General features: G+C 46.0%; 2 long non-coding RNA genes across 5 annotated transcripts in view; one reads left to right on the top strand and one right to left on the bottom strand.

The window, feature by feature from the left end:
* The window catches only part of LOC110357147 (uncharacterized), a 53,346-nt gene extending 30,873 nt beyond the window's left edge, over positions 1-22,473 (top strand). The window contains exons 4-6 of one of the 3 annotated variants that reach the window (XR_010473523.1): positions 506-648; positions 741-933; positions 18,979-22,473. This is a non-coding gene — a long non-coding RNA (uncharacterized LOC110357147). Of the gene's footprint in view, positions 1-505; positions 649-740 lie in introns of all 3 variants that reach the window. The other 2 variants (XR_010473522.1, XR_010473524.1) reach the window with 2 other exon arrangements.
* Positions 9,209-23,196, bottom strand: part of LOC110357150 (uncharacterized) — a 69,157-nt gene continuing 55,169 nt past the window's right edge. For both annotated transcript variants that reach the window (XR_010473525.1, XR_002410626.2), the window contains 2 exons: positions 17,512-17,627; positions 9,209-9,339 (listed from right to left, as the gene is read on the bottom strand). This is a non-coding gene — a long non-coding RNA (uncharacterized LOC110357150). The remainder of the gene's footprint in view (positions 9,340-17,511; positions 17,628-23,196) is intronic.

Raw genomic sequence — 23,196 nt, 5'->3', positions numbered from 1 at the left:
TCTATGAGAGTACATTTTTGATAACAGATAAAAAATCATTCCTTCCACTAAAACAAAAAAAAAAAAAACTTTTATGTAGCTTTAAAATTAATTTGAACTATTAACAGGCATAAAAGTAATCTAGAAATATTTTCTGCTTTATTATGTTTTAAATCCAAACACAGAGTATTTTCTGGAAACTATCTTCCATTAGAAAAAAAAATGCAGTCTTTTAAGGCTATGTAACAAACCAGAAGTATTTAGAGCAAACAGGGAAAAAATTTGGAAGAGTTTTGGAAGGAAACATAGCAAGCGTAAATTGACTGGGAATTGTAGAAATCCTCCTGTGCCTTTCACTTCTCAAATCTAAAGTGGGGAGACTTCTGATATTAGTGACTCCTTACCTTACAGAAATGATGGAGCCATTCTGGTGCTGTGCCCTCATAATGCATATCAATTCGCATTAGATGAGCACACAGACTTTTGAAAACATGTTTAATCTCCATTTTTCTTCTCTTTCCAAAAGACAGACTTATTTCTTTATCTGCTTTGTACAAGTGTGAGGACATCAAGACACAGAAGTGGGAGCAGTCTTGCCCAGGGTCACAGTTTACAAATTATCATGGAAAAGTCACTCATCAGCTGCTGTGAGGGGTCCAGCAGAGGAAGGTGTGGTCCAGTGTCATATATTCTACTACCATCACTGCACTGTCTTTCAGATCCACACTGTTACCATCAAATCCTCTTGCCATCTCTGACAGGCAAAACTAACAGAGAAAGCGGCTGGTCCAAGCTGACTTCTGGTGCCGCAGACACTGAAGTACTTGCAAGAGGAGGAGCTTGTCGTGCCTCTGGCTGCAGATGCCCCAAGTTTCTGAGAAGATATTGCAAATTGTGGCACATCCATTTTGTGGTGGTCTTTCCCCAATCTTGAGGTCACGTGCAAGGAAACAAGTAAGTGGTAGGAAAGCCAAAGGGAAAAGAACAGCTATTCTTCTGGGGCTCCGGTGGGAGAAATAAGGATGTGGGGGTACCTGGGGTGGCTATGGAGCAAAAGAAACCAAAACCCCTTTTCACCCATTCATTTTGCGTTTTCTGTGGGCCCTGCTCCCCTCTTCCCTCACCCTCCCCCAGCTTGCCTAGTAATGCAGGAAGAAGAGGCCAAGGAGAGTAATATCATGCTGGAGATAGGACTGGAAGGGCAGTAATTTAGAATCAGAGGCTTATAGTATTATTGCCTGCAAAGCCATTCATGGGAAATGATTCCCCCTATCCCTATTCCTCCCTCCCTCCCCACCCTGCGCTCCTTGCTCTGCAATAACAATAACAGAAATGCCTTCAGGAGGCTTTTCTACTCAAAATGCAGGCAAAGGAGCACTTTCCTTCACCACTCCTCTTCTTTCCCTTCTCTTCCCCTTGCACTCACTTGTCCCCCCTGCCTCTAAGCCTAACCACTGCTCCCTCCCCCCCACCACAGGATAAAAAAAATAAAAATAATAATAGGGGTAATAAGAGAGGAGGTAATGGAACGTTCTCCAACTGGGCACATGTCAGAAGCCATTATATGTGGTGCAGATTTGCATAATTCAAGAAGCATCAAATTAAATTTGCATAATTCCTTTGATTACACTTGTTATTAAATGTAAGTGACATTGATTTACAAAATGGCCCAATATAAGGTTAATAGCAAATGTCACCTTCCAGCAGGGTGAATAGGGTGCGTGTGTGGTGGTGGCGGTGATGGAGGAGGGGGAGAGGGGGCCCAGGGAGGAAGGCAAGCAGACAATTGATTTCTGCTCCTCTCTCTTCCTTAAAGGGCTCAGGTCTCCTTTGCAGAGGAGCCTGCGGCTCTCCAAGGGCTGCATTTGGCTTTCATGTGGCCGCAGTGTCGTCACCAGTGCCTGCCAAGTGCCATCGGTGCCGTGACTCTGCTGCCTCCCGCCCTGTGCCCAGGCACGGCTCAGCCACTGAGGCAGCTCTCGAGGGAGCTGGGCTGGTGGGAGCAGTGGGGAAAGCCAAGAAGCTGCTCTTCCTGGCCCAGGCATGCTTGGTGTGAAAGAGAAGCAGCTTGCAAGGCATCTGCATAGAAAACTCTCATTGAGGCAAGTTTTTTAAAGTGGTGTGTGAGCTGGACCTGGACTGTTGCCCACTGCCAGGACACCCCATATGTCTGCTGGGGAGGCGCTGGGAGGAAGCAGGAGCGATTCTAGGAGTAGTGCCTGATATACCAGGCTCTGTTGGCAGGGGTTACACAGTAAAAACACATCTGTGATTATGGCAAGACCTACAAGGTACTTTCATACCTGTGCCTAGAAGTGAAAGAGTTTGTAAAGTTCGTGCAAGGTCAGTGGTGATGCAGGTCCGTCACCATTGTCCCCTTCCTCATCCTGGTATGACAGGACCTGGGATCAAACACTGCCAGGTTACCCTGGGGGGGTTGTGACAGTAATAATAACCCCATTTGGTTAAGGTGGACCTCAGACCATCCTGACTACTCGCCTTCTGAGTAGATCCCATCTCTGAATATCTTTTTGCCTGTCTTCATTCTGTACTTTTCTCAAAATAGGGAGTGTTATTTCATGCAGGGAAACTGATGGGTAAGTTGTGTGGGCACCCCAAGACAGTAGTGATAAAAAACTTACACATGTACCACAACTGGGCAAATAGCAGACTTTCTAGTCGCAGGCAGTTTCGAAGATGCACATACCTGACCACAATCTGGTTTTGGTTCTGCTGAAACTTTTTTTTTTTTTTGCAAGTCAAGAGGCTGAGGGGGAGAAAAAACCCACAACATCACTTTTAATTAAATTAGATTTCTTGTTTAGGGTGAAAAAGGATGCTTGTTTTGGTGACTGAGCTCTGTAACATTGTCTAATAGCATCCAAATAAAATCAGAACAAAATGTCACTCTGTACCAACAATCAGAAGGGTTTTTCAGAATGTCTCAAAAGAAAAGGCACCCAGTTTTCTGGAATATTTTTTTCTAGCACTTTTCTTTTTTTCTCACTTTGAACAACACCAGCTGCTGTAACAGGCTGTGACGTGAACTCACAGGGCGCTCCAGCCAGCTCAGATATGAACTTTCCTAAAAAAAAGTGTCCCAAGGAGAAAGATCTCTCAGCTGATGTCCATGTCTTCGTGAAAGGTACGAAGACTAGCAGCAGGTGGGGAAAATGCCTGATTGCAGGCCCAGTAACATCTATGAGCTTGGCCATCTGCAAGGGGAGCTGTGATGACAAAGTTAACATAACGCAATAGAGGCTTTGGAGCACCTACCGAATCTTCTGGTATTGGAGCTTTGGCAAGCACAGAGGAGCCTTGTTTACATACAGTAAAAAGGGTAAAAAAATTACAAGATATTAGAGCACATGGGCTGCACAGAAATCCCACACTTATAATGGCAGGTATGGGGATTTTAGGCACATTCTGGGGTATGTACTGATGACAGGCAATATTTGCCACAGGAAGGGTACAGTGGTTGGTTTATAATTCCAGGTAGTGACTTTTCATCTGTTTGCAGCTGATTTTCATTTTCTGCTAATCAGCCCTCTGAAGCTCTAAAAGTCCATGCCCAAGATGAAATCAGTGCACCCATATTTCAGATTCAAACAAAATAACATGAAGTCAGATTTAATGTGATCATCTAGTGAATGAGAGATGTGAAATAGATTTTACAGGCCTTTGGGCAGTCTAAAAGGAAGCTGCTGTATGAACACATAATGCCCAACACATTGCTCCACATTCATCAAAGAACGTTGCCTTGCTACATCCCAGGCATCCTATGCTTGCTCCACAGCAGAATTTATCATGACCCTCCTGAACCCAGGTTCTCAAAGGTGCCCAGCTTCAGACAGTTGAAGAAAATATCTTTTTGGAGGTTAAGCACATTCATAGTGGCTAATGGCTCAGGCTTGGGTCTTATACCTGTGCTGAGAATAAGGAAAGAAGATGAAGTGTCTGGGTTGGGTGGACAGGCACTCAAGGGTGGATGGAATATGCAAGCCTGTTGTGCACACCCTGGATTCTCTGGTGCACAGGAGGCATCTTGGTGTGATGCCAGGAGATTGCTCTTTACTTTGAGTATCTGTGTCTCATGAGCAGGTGTTGTGCTTCCCTCTGCAAAGCAGTGTTACCCCATGGCCTGATGAATGCATCCCTCCCACACCCGGGGGCATCTTGGCACAAACTCTTCAGAGCAGTCCCGATCCCTCTGTGTGCTCTCACAGAGTGCTCGACACAGCAAACCCTACGTGCATGCGTCTTGCCTCCCTGCCAGGGCTGTCAGGGGCATTTGAAGAGGAGAAGGGATATGCCCAGGCCTCGTCAGGCTATGTCAACCCTTCATGCATTACCTGAAAACGAGCTGCTGGCAACCCCGTTTTGCATGGTACTGGGAGCGGTGTTTCTCTGCAACAGCTCTGGCTTGAAACTCAGTCTCAGTCACACTCCCTGGCCATCACGCCCCCTCTGACATGGTGATGCCGACTTGAATGTGGACAGCAAGAAGTTTGTTTTAAGCATGGATTAAGGGGCTGTGGTATTTGCCACTAGTTTTGGAGATGCAAAGGATGCCAGCACACGCATGGCTGGTGCTCACATACCTGCTCACATCCTGAGATATTTTTGTGCCAGCATAAGCCATAACTCTCCCAGGTCAAAGCTGGCATGGGTAGAGGCAGTTAGTGCTGGCAGCTGCTCCTGCCTCTTTGCCAGGGGAGAGGGTCATTTCTTTTCTCTTCCTCTTGCTACTTTGGCAGCTGCCGGGCTGGTCCAGGGCTCCCCTTACTGTCAGGGAGACGGGGAGACGAGCCAGAGCCCCTGAGAGCCGGCAGCGGGCAATCAGGCAGTGGAGAGAGAGAGAGACTCTTATTAAGGGTAACCCTGGCTCTGGCTGACAATTGCTGACATCGTCATATTTAGCACCCGCATGCAGTGAGCCTGAGAGATGCTCGCGCACTGGGTGAGCCAACTGCAAATTAATCGTCAGTTCATTACTGCTCTGTGCCTTTCATCCTGACAGCAGCCTTTCAAACGTGGATATAATTGGAAGGGTCCATGTGGCAGGAATTTGGTGGGGACTGGGAGGGGGAGCTGAGGTCTTTCCCTTTCGTTGTCCCTCTCCTTTCCTCTCTCTTCCTTTCTCAGGCTGAGTTCTGGGAACAAACGACAAGCTTAGGACAGGCTGATGAAGGAAATTAGTCTCTCCTGCCCCTCTGTCTCGCCCCTTCCACCTACACCCATTGACATAAATTGAGGTCTTCGTACCAGGAGAAATGTTTGCATCCAGGAGGTTCCCTCGAGCTATAATTACCCTCAGCTTGCAAACAAAGTGTGCAGAGTAGCAGGGTCGCCTGTGAGAACTTGAATATGTGCATCATTGTTATTGCTGGTGGTGGGTATTACTGGTATTACTGTTGTTGTTGTTATTACTGTGCTGTGGGAAGGCCCCGTTGCTGCGCTACACAGATAGAGTGGAAAGCGAATCTGTAGCCTGGGAGGGATTTACAGGCAAGGGCCAAGGCTGAGGAGCAGAGTTTAAGGTGTGAGTGGGACAGAAATGACTCCTGGCACCCCGAGGAACTCATTCTCTGAAAAACAAGAAACAAGCCCTTGGATTTTATTCATCATGACATGACACGGGGCACAGTTCCACAGCTCAGTTTCCCTCCCAATCAGCATGATGTAAATATGCTCATCCTTGTCGTGGGAACAGCCACTCCCAGGACACTGCAGAGCAGAGTGAGTGCCTGCTTCTCCAGACCCATGGCAGGAGTGGGCTGCTCTGATGTGGCAATGGGAAATGACATCCTCCAGGGGGTGGACATCCAGGGCGCTAGAAGTGTGGGGTAGGATTGGGTTTTTTTGTTTGTCTTTTGACTAATATTAGAAAGTGACATTAAAATAAATTGACAATGCAATCCCAATGTCCAGTTTGCCACACTTAAAAAAAAAAAAAAAAATGGAAGAGGTTTCTTAAAATTCTGGTTTTGTAATAGGAAGCCATGCTTGTGGGCAAGTGATGCAGGTAAAAGGGCTTATTTCGGAAACCTCTTTGGAGGGAAATGGCCTTGGGAGCACTTCTGGGTAACAGTTTTCCTCCTTTTTGCAACTTCTGCTAGTTGGTGTGCAGGCACCTTCCCAGTGTCCTGCTCTGCTGTGCCATCCTCTCCAAGCTGCCTCTGCACCAGGCTCCAGCTCTCGTTGGGGGGATGCAGCAGCCGAGGGGCCATGGAGGGGACCTGGTAACAGACTGCTGGGGAAGGCTGGGGGTCTGTGCTGGCCTGGTGCCTCTTGGAAAGAAACTGGGAAGGGTTAGCACTTCCAACAACCTGTTTTGTGGCTTCCTGAGTTGTGTTAATTTGCTTCCCTCAGTGGTCTAAAGGATGAGGCTGTGGTGCTTCTCCATGAGACAGAGGGAGTCGTGCTGTGGGGACTCCGGCCCCCCTTCGCCGTGTCCCCCCCTGCTCCTCCTGTGCAAAAGTTATTGTCGTATTCGGTGGAGTCTCAGGTAGGCAGATGAATGGGAAATGTTCCTCTCCATTACTAGCTGCACTTGACTGGAGTCTCATTACATTACGATGGCGCTTTAGCAGGCGAATGGGCCTTGCGTCTGGGTTCCCAGCACCCCTCATACCTCCCTGATAACGTAAATTACCCTCCGCCTCATTGCCTCAAATGATCAAACATCAAATTGCTAGTAAAAAAAAAAAAAAAAAAGAGTAAAAAAGAGAGAGAAAAAGAGAGAGAGGAGGGAAAGGAGGAAAGCTGAACAGAACTATGGGTTGAATCTGGATGGTTTGTCAGCAACAAGAGATGAGTCAATGGCTCTTAAACACTTACTAAAGATGAATCCCTTGAAGGCTTTGAGCACGGTAATTTCATTGACATTAAGGTACACCTGTAAAACCCAAACAATGCTTTATAACTCTAAATTAGACCAGTCAAGACCTGCTACTTCAGAGCACCACTTTTGGTCTGGAGTGGGGGATCATCAGGTAACCTTTGTCTCTTTGTCAGCAGCTTCAGCAAAGATGAGAGAGGCAGAGAGGCAGAGACAGTACAGATTTAGTGTTGATTCTGTGGTTGAACAATGTGCCAAATCCTCTGCCTTCTCTTCGCCCCCCACTTCCTGCCCCTTGGCAAATTTTGCAAGCCAGAAAAACGGCTCCAGGATGAACAAAACAAGAAGGAGAAAAAGAGAGAGATAGGTGCTGGGAAGAGCAGGAGCAGAGCAGGTACACACGGGGCTGGTTGGCTCTGTGCAGAAAAATATGGATCTCGGCAGGGTAACGAGGCGCAGTGGCAAGAGGAGGCTATACGTCTTTTCTCAGTATTTAAACGTGTGCTTAATATGGCGCTCAGTGGAATGGTTAATCTGCTAAAGCTGGTAGTGTTTGCTGTAGTACTCAGAGAAATGTTTACTGCAGTATTTCATGGGGATTGTGTTCTGGATGGCACAAAAGGAGGAATCGCTCTAGCGTACCGGGGAAATGTTCATTGCAAAATATACTGGAATATTAAGAGGTTTATTTAGTGGCGTACTTAGTATAATATGAAAAGAGTTAAGTACAGAGTGTTTTATTAATATTTTTGGGGTGTGAATGAATTTCAGTGCTCAGGAAGGTTATGGAGAAGCAATTCTAGCAAAGGCTGGTTATATTCATAGATTTATAGATCTAAAGACCATAAAAGACTCTTTGATCAGCTAATCTGACCTTCTGTATAACACAGGTATATACAGTGTGGACATACCTCCTGATTCAGCAAAGCACTTTAAGCACTTGCTTAAATTTAAAGTATTTTAGTTGCCCCGTGGACGGCAGAGAAGATAACCCTATTGAATCAATGGGACTATTCATGCCCTTAATGGGAACTGGGTGTTTAGGCATTTGCTGAATTGGGACCACAAGAAGATAATGCAGCTAAATGAGTAATTCATAGCCACCCATTTATTCAACTGCTTTTGCCTTCTTTTCTGCTTGCGGATCACTCTGGAGCCAATCGCCATTTCCTGCAATGTATTCATTGTTTGAAGTCATTCACTGAATAATTTCAGTGAAAACTCTTTCTTGATAGCTTGCTCATAAACAGTTCATTGTGAATATGGGAATATATGCACATACATTTTAAGAATGTGTGAGCGCGCACACGCTTGTTTGTGTTTGCCTTAAATATGTGAACACACATGCACGTACACACACAAATGCAGGGTTAGGAGCTTCAGCTACAGTAAAAGACACAGCTCCCAAACGCTGGTGAGGTTAGGCTGATTCCAACCAGCTCACCCGCAACCCTGCTTCCCAGTTTCAAGTTCCCTTTGTTTTGGGTGGACCTGTAATGTTTCTGACCCCTGGCTGCAGCTAGTGAGTCTTGAGGTCCAGTTTCCAATGCAAATATTTACCTAGGGAATTTTTTAGATGTGCTTTTGTGATTTTTCTCCTCTGTTCATTCATTACATGCTTGTTTGCAACATATCTCTCACTGTAAAGTCATCTGCTGGGAATTTTGCAGAAAGTGAAATGGTAGAAGGTACAAAATTCATTGGAGTGAATTCAGCAAATCAGCACCAGTGGTGGTGTACCTGTACCACACTCTCCATTCCCTCTATTATTTACTCAACTGGTCATGAATCAGTTCTGATTTATTTGGAATGCATTGCTTAGGGATTTTCCAAGTCAGCCAGGGCATATCTTCTTTAAACAAGTGTGTTCGCAAACTTCTTGTGGCATGGAATCAGTCAATTAAGTGACATGGCATTTTTTTAAACAGGAACAAAATTGAAGAACAGGTACTATGAATGAGGCTGGAAGCTTCGCTGGTGGAATTGTGTTTGTGCAGTGGCCAGCTCCTGTTCTCATGCAGACCTTAATGTGCATTATGCATTACAACATGGGAATAATTTGTTTCTGATGCAGGCTGCCAGAAATGTATTCTCTCTAAAAGTCACACTTCTTTTTAAGATTCACTTATGTTTTCAGGAAATCAAAGGAATTGCCATAATATTTAGGCCTAGAGTACAAGTGGCTACGAATTAAGAATTGAACATGGTTTCAGTTTATTTTCCTTCTTTACATTCTCCTCAGCACCAGAGAGGGATGTGATATAGACTAGATGTGAGCTGGGCAATTGCTGTATTGGGGCAGTTCATTTAAGTGCAGTCCATGTGTGTGAGATCGGTGACAGTTTGAGGTTTTTCACCAAAGATGTGCAGAGAGCACGGATGCCGCTGTAGGACACATGCACTGGTGATGCTGCAGAGCCAGTCAGTTGCTGCATGTTCTCCTCTTGGGCTCCGGGCAGCCATGGCATCTGAAATTGCTTTTGAATATCCCTTTCTTTCATCTTCTTCCATTTGTCCAACTGAAAATTAAGAGAGGTTTGGTTTCCACTGCTGGCATTTTTTTTTCTAGATATTTCAGCAGAACAGAAAGCTGCTGTGTTTCTTCCAGTCTGAATGAGATGTGTTGTTTACAGATGACCACTGTCCTTTTTAGAAAAGCAGTTATGTTTCACAAAGGGAACACATTTCAACATGAAAAAAAGATTATGATTCTTTTTCCAAAATAGAAAAGGAAATATTTTAACTTTTCAAAATTACCTCTGCTATTCTTCCCTTGTGGGGGATGATTGGCCAAATTTAGCGAAAGCTAGCAAACAGCCTGAGTCAGCTAAAAGCAGAATTTATTCTGCCGATAAACTTTATTCACTGAAGTAAAAAGAGAAACTGCAAGTCCTGATGCTGCTTTTCAAAAAGTTTGCTTGGTGTTGCTGTATCAAATATATCTTTAAAACAGAGCATGCATCCTTCTGCCAATATTTGCATAGCGTTCAAAACAACAGGGAGCGTTTGAAGGTATTTAGTAACGGAGGGATAGGTTGCAAGCACGGGAGGCACAGTGTTTGACAGGGCTGTGTATGGGCCCTGGCAGAGGTTTATTTACACTGTGGCTCAGTTTTAGTTCAGCCTGCCTCTGTCAATGTAGCTCTCTTTTGAATGGAGAGTTTACCACTTGTAGATGCAAAGAGTCATTTAGGTGTTAGTTTTGTTTGCCAATACAAACTGTCCATTAGCTATCTTAATCCTCTGTCTGTCCTAACAGGCAAAAAAAACCCCACCACTAAAAACAAGAAGAGTCCATGTAAAATATTGTTGTAAAGGAAAGAAATGCCCTTCTCTTTGTTTTGTTTTATTTTGTTTTGTTTTGTTTTGTTTTCAAATAGAAATATCTTGCTTTATTCAAGTTTCCTCTTCTGAAAGTTGCTGTATTTTTCACTGAAAATGGGGGAATCTACTTGCAGAGAGTTTGCAAGGGGAATAAAAATGCTGACTTCTTTCAATGTTTTGCACAGAAAATGAAAACAATTTTCAGGAGCTGTTCTGGGCTGAACTTTCAGCAGGTATGTGGCTAAGTGGGACTAGTTTATGCTTATTCTATTCATCAACTTCCCAACATTGTTTTGGATGAAATGCAAAATCAAATCCTGCAAGATGTGATCATTTAGGGTACTGTGGCATATTTTGAAACAGTAGGGCTGTTAGCCCCAGCATCTTGGCCAAATTCCAGCCTGGATAATTACATTCTGCCGGCCTATATTCCAGCCTGCAGTTTAAATAGGAGAAAAAAAAAAAAGTTATCATTTCTCCTCTGAGAAGTCCTGCTGTGTGATGACTGATGATTTTCCATCCCAGAAGTAGATGCATTTCAGGAAACATTGCCTCCATATTCCTCCTTGTCTTTCCCAATGGATAAAATCCATTGTGGAGATGCCCAGGCTAGCTCCTTTGTGGCAATAACACAGCAGAGCTGACAAGGATGGAGCTGTGGTGCGTTATACCAACCCCTTCATTGTCACACAGCCTTCGCTCTATAAAGTTCTGCGTCCTACATAAGGTCTAGATGCCCTACAATCCACAGACCATGGTCTTTGTCTTTCTGGCAGCCACAGGCTGGGGGTACTGGGAGGATGCACGGCGAGAGGAGGGGGCAGGCTGGCATCAGATGGAAAGAGGGAGGACTCACTGCCGGGCTTGACCCGTGCCTGTAATTTGTAAAGAGCATTTTTACACCAGATCAATGCTTTCCTCAGCATTTTAATGCACCCCATTGGTGTCCTTAAACTCTAATGATGCAGTCTGTGAGAAGCTGCCATTTATTACCCACAGATGGGGTGATAATTATTGACAAGATTGTAACTAATAATTAAACCCATTTGCTCCTTTAAACAAGTTGGTGTGAATTATTTGCAGAGAGTTCTTTAGCAGGCCCGTGGCCACTTCCACCGTGCAGTGACGCTGCCCCGGAGTGGGCCCACCACCAGGGACCAAGGGAGGCTGCTGGTGGAAGCTGGGCTGTTCACACCCCTGGTGGGAGTCCTTCCTCTCCAGCTCAGTGTGGGGCCCGTGCTTCTGGTTGTGTTAGTAAGAGGTGTGTGAACACCACCATGCTCCTACCCAGTCCTGAGGGCTGTGCCTTCTGAGCCCAAGCTCCTGCCAGGTCAAGGGGCTAGCCCTGGCCCTGCTCAAGGGTCTTGAGTCAAACATGGAGCCACGGATGGAAAAATCTCTATATGAGAGCTTTCCTTCTCTTCCTCAGTATCTTAAGCCTACCTCTTCTGCAAGAAGAGCAATAGTCACATATTCACCATTATAATGTTTATTATTCCTCAGGTCAAAATTCCATTCTCATCCCAAAGCAAAGATGATGGGACAGAATGGGGGAGGATATTTTCTCCATACTTTTGTTTCTTTAGGGAGCAGAGAGATTGTAAAAGGACTGTTTAACCCTCTGTAAATGTGGTGGGGTGCTTTTATGGTACTGAGGACCAAAACACCAACTGCTGCCTAACACTCGTGGTGGGTACATGCAAAGGAGTGAAGCTCTGATTCTGGGGGCTAGGATGGAAGTGCGCAGGGGGACAAGTGCTGCTCTGCTCGCCATTGCCATGGGGCACTGGGCAGATGAAAATGTGAGCAGTCCTGCTCTGTGCAGCTGGGCATGGCAGAGGTGGGGAGCAGGACAGCGTGTGCTGGCTGGCGTGGAGGCTGGTGGGGACGAGGTAGGGCAAGCAGAGAGCAGCTTCTGCAGCACCACACCGTTTGGAAGCCTGCCTGGGGGAGCTGCCTTCCCCTGGTGTACATTCTGAGGGAGGGTGTAAATCTAATCTCAGTGCTAGGGTCCATTAGCATTAGAGGGGAGTACTGTATATGCATTCATTCCCTGCTCTCACCCCTGGATGACAGAGTACCCCCCTATGTTTTCTGCTTTAGCACAGAGAAAAGGCTGCCCATTAATTCTCCAGCAGCGGTAGATAATGCCATCGTAAGTCTTAGGTGCCTATGAATTTTGTGAGCATTTTACAGTAATAAATACCCCACACTTGTGCATATAATGAGTTGTGTATCCCTCAGTTCTGCCCTATGATCTATCTGTCCTTTTACAGAGGTGGGTCTGGTTCCTTCCCTTGCACTCCTGGTTCAGTACTGGTGTAGCTTGGCCCAGAGGCAGGAGATCAGGACATGGCAAAAAGATTTGTCTTGAGGGAAGGAGAGATGTGATTGTGGGCTCAGGGATTTATTGTACTTTAAGTGGAAACCTGAGCTGAGAAGCTGAATGCAAAGCAACCAAGTTGTCCTGAACAAGTCTCATTATGTCTGTGTTGTCTGTGCCATCTCACCCTGTTCAATGTACTGGCAGCAATATTTCCCCTATTACTACCCCCCCACCCACCACCGTGTATACCATATTGTACAGGCTATGAAAAGACAGTAAAAATTTATATCCACAGAAGTTTTTCTGCCTACTTGATTTTGTCTGTGGTATCTTGCACTTTCCCCTTCTTCAGTGAAAAAGAGTATGGGAAGACTAATAGCCTCACATCTACACATTGTAGGATTTTATCCCTCTTTTCTAAAAACTCCACTAAAGCCTCACAGGAGCAGAACTCACTGTGCAAAGGTAAGCAATCACCTCGCTGTCTTAAACCTACTGAAGCCTGGATTCAACAGGCAAGAAAGTCAGGCTTTAGGGCTCCAAGTACTGGGTCAGAAAGACTGTGGCCACATGACACAAATGCTGATCTGATGTGAAGCTGATCTGCTAATTCAGATCCTTTCAGGGAGTGCTGACAGGTTAACTTCTCCTGGCAGACTCAATGTGCATTTGGTATTATTTGACTGTGACTCTGACTTTATACCTTAAAATATCACCTGTCATCCCCCCCCGAGCTTGCAGAAAGCTGGAATAAAATTGAAGCTGGCACAAAAGCTGTGCAGCGTGTGCTCTGGATAACTTGGTAAGATGTGATGCTGCAAGTTTGCCTGACCTGGGTCAGGTCTGTACAGCTGGCTCATCCTAAACCGTGCACATCTGGCAGCAGCACCCGCAGGAGCGTGGCTGAGGCCTCAGCCCCATCAAAGGATGCTCACACTGTTAACTGTAACCATCATGTTGAACTCAGAGGAACTATTTACATGCTCTAAGTAAATCACAAGCATAAATCTCTGCAGGATCAAGGCTGCAGAGAAAACTAAGAGAAGGTGCTGAAGAGGAGTATGTCAAATGGAGCTGTGGTCGAGAGCTCGCTGAGACTTAAACATAACATTTGAGAAAATGAGTCCATTTGTTTCAGAGGCATCCTGAACATTGGCATGTAGTAATTCTGTAATGGATCCATTTAACCAGTCCTATAGCTGAAATATCCTTAACAAATATTTCCTTTAATAGCACTTAAAGAGAGAGTGCAGGCAGAGAAATTTTAAAGCACAGATGCATTATTGCTGAGTTCCAGTTTTGAGGGCTTTCAAAGTACCAAGGTAATTTTTCTCCAAATTTGGCTCAATATTTAACAAATCAAGTGAGATCAGGAAGCAACCTGAGGTCAACATTTTTAACCTGAGTGGTTTGCTAGATTGTCCCAGCTGTGCAATAACAAACAGAACAAGTGCATGTTGTATTCAAAGGTAATTCAAACAATCCTTGGAAACTTCATAATAAAATCACTAATCTGGAGAGCAAGACTGGAACAATGAAAACAAGGAAGAAGCCTTTCCGTGGGAGATGGGAAAAGCTTGCAGAACTGGGATCTGGAATCAGAAGAAAAGTCAGATTTCAACCTTAGCAGTAGTGATTAAGTACACTAACTCTAGTAATTGTTAATGAGCATTCAGCGTGAGACAAACCAAATTGGCATTTGTACAGAAGCAAGATGGTCAGGTTGCATCCAACCCAAGGCAGCCCAGAAAAGAGCGAATGTAAACCACAGAGCATGGAAGCAGCACTCTTCAAAGTGTTTCTCAGCCTCATGGCAACCTGCATGGTGGCTGCTGGAGGGTAAAAAGACCATTGGGACTGCGACCCTTTGGATCACCAATGTTAAAGAGAGGTCTTCAGGCACAGTTGGGTGCCCACTTTCAGAGAAAGCAGGTCTTTACAGTCCCCCTATTGCCAGAGCCACCTCTGCTTCCTTCTCTCCAGGATCTCAGAGTAAATGCTGTGCCTCAGGTCACTCCAACAATTGCTCATTGTGGTTTAGCAGGTAGATGTTAATCGGGCTGTCCACATCACAAAACCCTTTGCAGATCACCAGCAAGGGCTCTCTAGGCCACCAGTGGCCCACGGTCCTGTTTCAGGAGCAATGTGCCATAATAATGTATCCCTAACCATGCTTTATACCAATAAGTAGGCTATAACCCTGTCAAGGTGTGCTGGTGACTCTATAAACCATGAGACCTGAATGGTCAATGGTCGAGTGGTTTAAAGCTGTCACCAGAATACTGAGATAGCCTTATAAGCCTTGTGCTGCATGGCTGGGGATACATTATTCACTATAATATATGGTAAGAAATACCTGCGCAGGGTCTGAAATGAACTGCTTTAGCCACTAGCCAGCATGGCTAGTGATCAGGGAAATCCGTCAGCATTTTCATGTGCAACGGGAAGCAAAAAGAGATAGACACCGGGGGAGGGGAACTCGTCTTCTCTGTGTAGAGAAATTGGTTTCCGTGCAGGTGATGGAGGGCGAGTAGGACCAGCTCCTGCCCACGAGCATGGCTGAGCCACTCACTGGGCTTGCTGCAGCAGAGAGGGAGCACCCGGGGCTGGTGACCTTCAGAGCTGTGCAGCTCCATGTTCCTTCCCCAGCCTGTTCTTCTGTTCTGTGGAGGACTCAGGAATGACTTAGGCTGTCAGTTCAGAGCTGCTCAGGGAAGGCACGTGGGGAGCCAGGTATGAGGCTCAGCCTGGCAGCAGGGGCATGTGGGCAGCAGCCAGGGATATTGTGCAAAGGACCATGGTCTGGTCATTTGCCAGATGCTTCTGCTTTCTGGCCCACATCCAGTGTCATGTGCATCATGGGTGAAGGTCTAAAACTGATTAAGGTAAGTTGCAACCCAGTAGAAGAGTCAGAAACAGGGTTGAGGGGACACCCACACTGAGGAGGAGAGAGGTGGGTTGCCCTGTGTCTTCCAAGGGTGTCTTGGGTGGCACCAAGAAGCAGAGAGATGGAGGTGTCTGTACATAAGTATGGGCAGGCAGATGTCCTCATGGCCAGGACCTGGGGCTCTGAGAGTATGTTCTGGGTGACTTCATGAGAGAAGCCATCAATTCTGCATCTTCCTCACTCCAGCCATAGCCATGTGTGGGTTGCTGCAAGGGTGAGGGAGGAGAAAGCAGGGGTAGGTCTGGGTGAAATAGGGTGAAGGGATATTCTGAATGAGATGGCCAGTATATGGAAGGGGTTTATGACTAAGCCTCTGTTACCAACAACCCTGGAAAATAAAAGATTTCCCCACCCTGACAGCCTATGCTGCTTCAACCACAGGAGACAAAGTCCCTGAGAGGATGTCCATGTGAGTAACCTTTGGTGTCCGGGCAGGGGGGAGAAACGAGGAGGCCTTGGGGGATTTCATTAGGAGATGGGAGGGGCAGGAGGAAATCCCTCCTCCTGAACAACAGATGGAGCTAAAATACCTGAAGGGCTTGGCTGGCTTTATTTGTTGTATACATATATACATACATATATATTTGTATGCATAAATACATAAATAAATGTATCCCCCCCAGCCTTTATTGGTCTTTATCAGGAAAGGACCCAGGGACATCCTTTCCCCTCACAGCAGCTGGAGACAATAGTGCCCCTGGGGAGGACGCGGGGAAGGGCCCTGAACTACCCGGGATCAGTAGCTGGGAGACAGAGGCTGTGGCGGAGGAATCCGGGGGCTCCGAGCACAGGGCTGGTCGCCCCCTCGGCTCACTTGTTATGTTAAGGGCCCATCAGTGGATCAGGGGCCATGGGGTGCAGGGAAAACAGGGGGACTGGCCCTGAATGCGGCCGCCCTGGCATCCTTCTGTTCTCCATATGGGTACATTGTCTGGCCCCCTTCCTCTGTGCTGCCTCTCCTCTCCCTACTGTGCTCACATCACATGTTGGTTTTCCTTTTTATTAAAACCCTCGGAGCAGCCAGCAGGGTGGCGGGCACCAGGAATTTGTGAAGGACGGTGAAGGAAGAAAAATAAGTTTATGTTTGTTGAGTGGAAGCCGCGTCCCTCCATCCCCCTCCCTGACTGCCCTCCTGGCTCCCCGCCTGGGATGGACCGTGCCTGGGGACAGCCAGATTTGGCAGCTCAGGCGAAGGACACAGCGGCCAATGCAGCACCGGGGAGGACAGTTTCCCAGGGAAGCCTGCCCCATCCTGGTCACCCCATCCCAAAACTACAGTCCTCCATTGCATGCCTAATCCGGACGGGAGTGAGGTCCTGCTCCCTACCATACCCCACCACAGACCAAAAACATTACATAAATATTTCCCCTGTAACACCCACCTCACCGCAGTGCTTGTCCTATTGTGCCAGTATGGGTAGGTCAATGGGCTCTCCAACCAAGGAGGGGCTCTCTGTCTCACTCTGTCCGGCTCTCGGCAGGCCCTGTAGTTTCTAGGTTTTTAGTCTGTTTTAAATCCCAGTTTCTTCTAAAACAGGCACTGATTAAGATCTTCTTATCCCTTTCAAGCCCGTGCTTTTCTGTGCTTCCCAATTTCTTTTTTTAAGCAAAACCTGTTTCAAAGAGTACTGTGCCCCAGAAAATGCTTCCTGTGTTATCACCCACCAGAAAGTAGTGCAAAACACATTAAAAGTCTCTTCTCCAGTGATATTTTATATTTGATGTCAGTGAAGATAAAACTAATGGTGTCAAGCAATGTAAGGAAGGGGAAGATTAAACAAAATCTATCCCCTGCAAAAACAAAGCAATCAATATAACATTATCCTGCCGCAGTGGCTTTCAACTTGCTTTGATTTGTGGATCCCTAGAAAATCTCTCATGAAGTCTCAGCACCCCCAAAGAAAATTCCCAAGCTGGAGAGCATCAGTGACATTGCTTTTCCCACCCTCCTTACAATGAGTCCATGTTCTTCCAGGAGTCTGCAGCCCACAGGTCAAAAAATACCATCCTACAGAACACCAGCTCAAATGTAAATAAGAATAATTAAATAGTGAGCTTACTGTTGTTATTGCAATACTCTCAGATCTGTCTTACCTGGAGAATCTACTTTGACACTTCTGGGAATCTCACACAGGAGCTTGCTTCATCACTCTGGTCCTGTCTTGCAAGCCTGTCTGCTGCAGCAAAGAAATATCAGGTTCCTCTGTTGGCTACACAGGAGAAATGCAATAAATTATAGATGGCTAGAAGATTTCTGGACATGTTTTGCTCTTGCAGGAAAAATCCAACAACCATAAAAAAGCTATTGACCAAACTCAAACCAAACTTTAAAATCTCTTGTTTCATATTTTTGCTTCTGCTTTGTGTCCTCTCTTTCTTTTTGCATCTCTGACTTCAGTCAAACATTTCTGCTGAGAGGGGAGCATCACCTGTTTTTAACTGGCCTAGTACAAGAAAAACAGGAAAATAGCAATAAAGAGGGTTTGGTATTTAAAGTACAAAATATTTTGTTTCTGTAGGCCACATGCTGACAATGCTAATGTGACACTCATGAAAAGTTGAAAAATTCAAGGTGAGAAGTTTAAAAACTGCAAAACTTCTTCAGAATTTCATTTTCATGAAAAAAATGGAAATATTGCAGCACCTATGCCTGAGACTAAGGCAGACAACATTCAGAAATAGTGCAAAAAATGTCAAAGCAGAAAAGCTGTGTTTTTTCCAAGTTGTTCTACAGATCTTTAAAGATGCTGCTCCATGAAATAACGAGTGGTTCATTCACCAACCCATCAGCTTGGGAAATATATGCAACACTAATTCATTTGTTTCCAGCTAATTGCACTTTCATTTCCTCCTCCTATCTATGCGAGGCTGTGCGTGCGAGGGTTTGCAGCGGTGCTTCCCAGGCATCCCCAGTACCCAAACCCATCACGGCGGTGCTGAGCCCAGCTGGGAGGCACAACCGCTTACTTTGCTTGTTATGTTCTTCTGGGCAAACAATATTTGGGACCCACAGGGCTGGGGTATGCATGGACTGGCAATCAGTCCTCTTATGTTTTATTCCTGGCTTCTGTCATTGACATGCTGTACAGTTGTAGTCAAACAAATGAACTTCTCTACATCTTAGTTACCCTTTCTGTAAAATGAAGGTAATAATATTTATCCAGCTGGGATGCTGCAAGCAGTAATTAATGTGTACAAATCACTTTGAATTCCTCTAACGAAGTGCAAATTGTATTAGTCCCCACAGAAACTGGTAATAGGTTTGTGTCTTTCTCCACTGAAGGTCTGACCTCAATCCCCTGGGGTAATCTTGAGGAAAAACTCTTTCTACTATTTGTATTACAGCAGCTCATAAGGACTTGTCCAAGGCCAGAATCCCCATTGTGCTCAGGGCTGGTTGTTCATACAGTAACACATCCCCACGCTCTAGAGACCTTATATTTAAACTGGGGAAAGCTGGGAGAAATGAAGCATTAACGCTATTCAAAGGTAAACACCCAAGGCACAGAGAGGGAACATCTTGCTGGTAGTAAGTCTATGAACCAGTATATGTTTTTTCAGAAGATCGTCACCTCAGATTGACTTCCCAACTCTGCTGAATTCTCACCTCTCTTGGCTGGACATCAATATTTCCCATTTTGGTGAGTGACGAACCAGCCAGATGACAATAGATGCAGCTTGCTTCTTATGGGATGCTTGGAGAGAGCAACGTTAGGAGTTTGCAGGGGGAGGACACAAAGTGGCTTTGAGCAGGGTAAGTGACCACTGTTTCTGTTCTACATCTCATGCTCTTTTGGAGACCTGGACACAATTATGTGTTCTGATTTCTTAGTACTTTCAGGAATCTTTCTGCTATGAGAAGAGAGCAAGAGAATCTAAGAAGTACTGGTTAAGTTGGTTTTGTAAAACTTTGTGAATAAACATATGGGCAAATTTGGATGTATCTCCAACAACTCTTCTAGCATTTGTCATGTTCTTTTTTTTTTAGCTGATGTAACTATGAATTTCTTGTTTCTGCACCTGTACCTTGAATAGAGCAGTAAGTTGTTTCACGATTAATATATTGTTTTTTTTCATTTTTCAACTGCTGAAATGGTCCAAAACTTGATTCCATTTTTAATCTGAGATTAGAAATCAGTTTAAATCGTGCCTTTTCTGAAGGAAAATAGAGCATAAAAAAAAGTGTGTCACAAAATTCCCTGCTAGTGACAAAGATGGGCTTATGATACCGTTCACATTCTGGTTTTAGTTGTAAAATACTGCTCTGTGAAAAGCTGCATGTTTCACAGGCACTGCTGATGTTTCACAGAGAGCAAAGTCAACTGTTATCCTCCTGGCTTCCTGGTCCTCAGATGCATGGCTACTAAGGTCCTTCCAACGCCGGTATCCAGACGGGTCACCAGATTTTCTAGGTGAAGATCCCACCATTTTCACTACCTCTGCTCTCCCAAAGGACCTCAGGCACTTATATAGACGTCCAGCCAGCAAGGGGAGCCCCTAACCCCTGAAGGCACCTCCTGCTGGTTTCAGCACCAAGGAGGCAAGCTAAGGGTGTATGACCCAAATAATCTCACTGCCAATGGGATAAGACAAAGGATAAATGTTGGCATTATCAGAGAACTGGGGAGAAGACGGCAGGGCTAAAGCCTCTGGTGGTGTAAATCATATGCACTCATGGATTTTAGACGACTGTGTTGATATACACCAGCAGGAGACTTCAGCATTTAACACACTTAAGCCATGAGCTCCTTTAGTGGTCAAGCAATCACATGTTGGAATGGAGCTACCAAGAGAGTGGGCACCTCTCCTTGGGAGATCCCTCCCGAGCAGCCGGCAGAAGCCAAGCAGGACTTCCCTTCCTCCCCTTCCTTCACCTGCCCACTGACTGCCCATGCTGCCCACCTCTCAGAGCCGGGGTCCCTCCTCCACCACTGATGCTTGGCTGGAGAACTGGGAGCTGTTCATAGGCAGTATCCAAAGATGTCTTTTTGAACATAGCATGTGGAAGGATGGGAGCATGAGGGGATGGGGGTGGGGAAAGAGGAGAGGTACAGACACAGCACTCCTTGGCAGTGATTTATAGACTGGGTCAGGCACAAATTGACTCGTATGCAAGAAATGTAAATGGAATCGAGACTTTTGATGGAGAAGCTCATTTTCAGACTTAAACGCTTTAGATTAAACACACTCACACACAAATGCTGGCGGGGAGGGTGTTTTATATAATTTACATTACAAATCAATTCATTATCCACAGAGGCAGGTTGCTCTGATTTTCAAGGATCGGAGATTTGATGAAGAGGATTCATTTCAAGAAATAAACCTTTTAAATTAACCGCAAGATGAGGGAAATTTCTTTATTTAAAAAATGCACCAGCCCCTTCTTTGTTTCTTTTATTATTATTAATATTATTTTCCATCCAGCTCTGGGTCATTAAGGAGGGTCCAGAAGTCACAGATTGCCTTTCTGAGGGAGGAGAGCTGAGAACTTTGAATGTCACACATTTTATCTGGCTCCAAACCCTTCATTTATTGCAACACAATTTGTTACCTGTGTTTGGCTCTGTGCACCATTGTGCACTGTGCACCAGGGCTGATTTAGCAGGGAATATCCTTTCCACCTTGAACCTGAGAAGGTGAAAATCCATCCCAAAAGGGATTGAAAAGTATCATGAATGGCAGACTTCCAGGTACCTCAGATGGGAAAGTACCATCTTTGAGGAAGACTCTTTCTTGCTTCCTAAACCATTTGGGTATAGTTTGTTCCCTGCCAGTCATTCCTGGCCATAGCACCCCTGTAGCTCCCCAAACACCTCCTGCAACCTGACTGCAAATGTAGCCTCCCAGTTCCCTGGCATCCCACCTGGCTGTAGCACATAGAGAGGCAAAATGAAGGCTGGAGCAAGTGCCTTCTGTCTTCCGTGAGAAAACTACGGGGTTTTGGATACTTTTGTACCAAAACCCAAACGAACAAAAGCCAATCCTCTAGAAACACAGCTGCTCAACTAACTGTAAGTGACCACCTCAGTTGTGTGGAATGAACCCAGGCCAGAGGCTCTTCACAGGTGATGCCTGGAAATGGACAGCTTTTGCATCCTGAAGACATTCCCATCCCTCAGGGTTTCAGCGAGCCTTCCTGATCCAAACCCCCTTCTGGGGGTTTTCTTGAAGCTATTCTCCTGGCAGGATGGTTGTGGCCACTGGTGAGACCTGGGATGGGAAGGGCAGCACCTGCCCCACCTGAGTGTCCCAGTGCAGGGCGGGCGGGCAGGCAGCAATTACCTGAGCTGGAGGGGAGCCAAGACACCAGGGTTAACAACCCTGATCTTGTGAAAAAGACAGGCCATGGGATCTTTAATGACCACAAATGCCTAAGACCTTCTCTTTATATCTCTTCTGAAAAGCAAGCACGCACATTTTAACAGGGGAGCTTTTATTCTCATGCGGATGGGGTAGCCGGCACAGTGTCCTCTCCCAAGCGCATCCAGACCTGGTCAGTACAACCACACAGAAGAACAATGTGAAACATGTTTGACCTTCACAAGTTTCCTTTACAGACCAGCAAGCTAAAACCCTGAAGGAATTTTCCTGAGTGAGTTTGTCCAAAGCAATGTTCGCCACCTCATTCAATATTTGCCTGCAAAAAAAATGCCAATTATTGAGAGACAGTCCTGGCTGGGCATCAATAGGCAGCCAGGTGTGAGAAGTTGAAGAGAAATACATCTCATTAATGTGGAATTGTTTTTAGGTTAATAATCTTGCGTTAATTTTCCTTTAAAATATTGTCTTTGACCGTTAAATGCTCGCACTGTTATAAAAAGAACGTAATAAATGATCTTGAAGCAAATTCTCCTGCCAAATGTCATAATTTATTTGCATAATTAGCTCTTAATTTTAATTCAATATGCAAATCCACGCTTCCTTTAAATTGCAGCAGCCTGTTTCCCGGCCCTGGCTGCCATGAATTTATTGTGAGGCGGCTGTTTGAAAAGGCAGCTTCACTGCCTTCTGGGGATGGCTGCCTGGGGGAGGGAGTGCCCACCGCCAACTCCAGTCACTTTTTGTTTGGGTTTTGTTTTGGTTCGCTTCTTATTAAGTTGGACCTCAGCCTGCTTCAATCCCTGAGCATCCCCCTCTTCCCCCCAACAAGTCCTGTTTCTCTTTGTCTTCCTTCTGCATTCTCTCTCTCTTTTCTTTTACTCTTTGGAGAAGACAATGTTGATCCTCCATGTTCCCTGCCCCTTGCTCCCCCATGAAAGGCGCTGGCTCAAGTCAACCTGGCAACTGCTCTGCTTTCCTCCCCCACTTCAGCTCCCTTTCCCCAGCCCTCCCTTGCTACATGACAGCCCCTTGCTCAACGCCTGTTTACCGTGCCCTCCTCCTCCTGGAGGAAGATGAGGGGGAAAGGCTTGGCTTCCCCATGGGGTTTCATCCCCCAGTACCCCTGCCATGGCCAGAGCCCCTGTGGGTATCCAGGATCCCATCTCACCTCTCTAAACGTGTCCCCATGGCACATGGGACTGTGCTCCATGCTGGGCCACCCCAGACCACTGGGCTTACGGCAGGGGAGCCTACAAGCAGACAGGAGAGCCTGGGGAAGTCCCCCCTGCTGGGGAGCAAGCCTGGCTGTTCCCCTACATGATTATCCATGGCCTGCAGAGCCAGAGCAGGGGTGCTCCCCTCCCTTGCTCCGTCCCCATCACCAGTATCCCTCTGTGCCTCTGCATCTGATGGGAGGTGGAAGACCAGACATCTCAGGCATCAGCCCACACCCAGGCA

This window comes from Columba livia, chromosome 6 (genome assembly GCF_036013475.1).
Source record: "Columba livia isolate bColLiv1 breed racing homer chromosome 6, bColLiv1.pat.W.v2, whole genome shotgun sequence".
Taxonomy (NCBI): domain Eukaryota; kingdom Metazoa; phylum Chordata; class Aves; order Columbiformes; family Columbidae; genus Columba; species Columba livia.
Note: the sequence above shows the minus strand (reverse complement) of the source record. Positions and strands in the feature narration are given on the sequence as shown.